Source organism: Etheostoma spectabile, chromosome 6 (genome assembly GCF_008692095.1).
Source record: "Etheostoma spectabile isolate EspeVRDwgs_2016 chromosome 6, UIUC_Espe_1.0, whole genome shotgun sequence".
NCBI classification, from domain to species: Eukaryota; Metazoa; Chordata; class Actinopteri; order Perciformes; family Percidae; genus Etheostoma; species Etheostoma spectabile.
The window spans coordinates 26,967,937-26,970,419 of record NC_045738.1 but is presented as its reverse complement, the minus strand read 5'-3'; the positions used below and the strand labels follow the sequence as shown (position 1 = coordinate 26,970,419).

Sequence of the window (2,483 nt, the reverse complement as noted above, 5' to 3'; positions counted from 1 at the left end):
AAGTTCAAAATGGATGTGTATGGTAGGCTGTATTACCTTAGCAGAGTAGAAAATGAAAATGTAGATGAAGTGTATGGTTGTCGTGGCATTCAAACGTGGCATAGGATACTTGGTCATTGTAATTTTGATGATGTTGCAAAATTAGAAAAGGTTGTTAAAGGGATGTCGATAAAAAGGAAACATGACAGGTCCAATCAACACTGTGAAATATGCACACAGGGAATATTCACACAAAACAGAAACAGACAGGCAGATGCTAAAGCTACAGCTGTACTAGAGCTAGTACACACAGACCTATGTGGCCCTATAGAACCAGCAGATAAAGATGGATACAGGTATGCAATAGCATTTCCTGATGATTACAGCGGGATGATTTTTCCATACTTTATCAAAGCCAAGAGTGACACAACAAAAGCTACAGAAAAATTAATAGCAGACGTAGCCCCATATGGAAAGATAAAGTGTATACGGTCTGATAATTGCACAGAGTATACCGGGCAAGAGTTCCAGTCTTTACTTAGGAGTAACGGGATAAGGCACGAGACAAGTGCACCCTACTCACCTCATCAGAACGGAACTGCCGAGAGAGGTTGGAGAACCCTATTCGAGATGTCACAATGCATGGTATTGGAGAGTAACCTCCCAAAGCAATTATGGACATATGCTGTACAGACAGCAGTCCAAATCCGCAACAGGTTCTACAGTAAGCGACCAGAGCAGACACCTTACCTTTCACAGGTAAAACACCTAATCTTTCTCACATGAAGATTTTTGGCTCTGAATGCTACGTGTATAAACAGGATAAGAAGAGGCTGGATTCTAAACATAGGCTGGTGAAATTCATCACCAAAGGTAGCACAGATAGCCAGACTCTTACAGATTGTGACGTGAGGGATGACATTGAGAATTATGAACATACACCACCAAAGATAGTCAACCAGGGTCAGGGACAGCCTAAACAGAGTAAAGAGTCTAGTGTTGAGGAGACTGCTGAGGCAGATTTGACCCAGACAGACAGTACTCAAAGAGAACATGGAAAAAGGAGGTAACCTACAAGACAGAAAAAGGCTCCAGAACACTTAAAAGACTACCAGTGTAAGGCTGAGGACAATAATGTTGAAAGTGAAAATGTAGATTATTTCTACAGAGTGGCTTATGGTGTACCCAAAACATTTAGAGAGGCTATGGGAAGTCAAAAATGTGGATTGACGCAATGAAAGAGGAGATGAACTCTTTGACAGAGAATGAGACTTTCACTCTGACACCACTGCCAAGAGGCAGTAGGGCTGGGCGATATCTCGATATAAAAAATATATCGATATATTTTTTAATGTGATATGGAATTAGACCATATCGCATATATCGATATAGTTCAAATTTATGCTGTGATCCTCCAAGCAAGCAAGGGACCTGGCGCTCTCTGCACTGCTCCCCGCGCCCCCGCCCCTTCTCTTTTTTTAATACACAGAGGGGGGAGGGGCAGGAATAGACACTCTTTAACAAACATGGAGGAAGCAACAACGTCTGCGGAGCGTACGGAGGATGAATTGGTTAGTAAAAGAAAAAGCAGTGGCTCAGTCATTTGGAGATGGTTCGGATTCAAAGTATCAGATGAGCAACAAATGTACGTTATATGTAAGGAGTGCCATAAACAAATTACAGCCAGGGGTGGAAGCACTACAAATCTTTTTCACCACCTAAAACAGTGGCACAAACTGCAATACGAAGAGTCCGTGAAACTGCGCGCTGCAGAAGCCCCAGCCGCAAGCCATCGACAACCCCAAAAAGCTCCAGCCCCGAAACAAAGTTCACTGCAAACTTAATTTACCCGCCGTGTGCCTTATGAAAAGAAAACTGTCAAGTGGTGTACTATAACTATAGCCGTGTCCTATCACATTGCTAAAAAAATATGGCCCCTATTGCAACTGTGGAACAAGTCGGATTCAAAAAGCTACTGAAAACGATGGACCCCAGATATGAGCTTCCCAGTCGCAACTACTTTACACGAGAAGCACTGCCACAAAGTGTAGACTGAAGTCAGGCAGAGCCGTGCTGACCGGCTCGCTAACGTCACTCATTTTGCGCTGACCAGCAATATGTGGTCGAGCAGGACATGTGAGCCTTACGTCAGGAGCATGACAGTTCACTTTATTCAAGACTGGGAGATGAAAACAGCGTGTCTTCAGCCAAGTTAATTCCCCCAGGATCACACCGGTGAGCATATAGCCGAAACCTTAATTATATATTCATTTGATTTTGCAACTGTTTACTGAAATTGCTGGTTTCAATAAAACTACTTGTGACATGTCATATTTTGGCTTTGACTTTGACTGAACATTTGCGGAAAAAATATCGGGATATATATCGTATATCGATAATCAGCCTAAATATATTGGGATATGACTTTTGGTCCATATCGCCCAGCCCTACAAACAAGCAGTGGGAGGTCGATGGGTATATGCAGTGAAAGAGAGCCCAGAAGG

The 2,483-nt window shown here is 42.9% G+C and overlaps 1 protein-coding gene across 1 annotated transcript in view; it reads left to right on the top strand.

Moving 5' to 3' along the window:
- The window catches only part of gask1a (golgi associated kinase 1A), a 42,220-nt gene that overhangs the window by 31,827 nt on the left and 7,910 nt on the right, over positions 1-2,483 (top strand). The window lies entirely within an intron of this gene.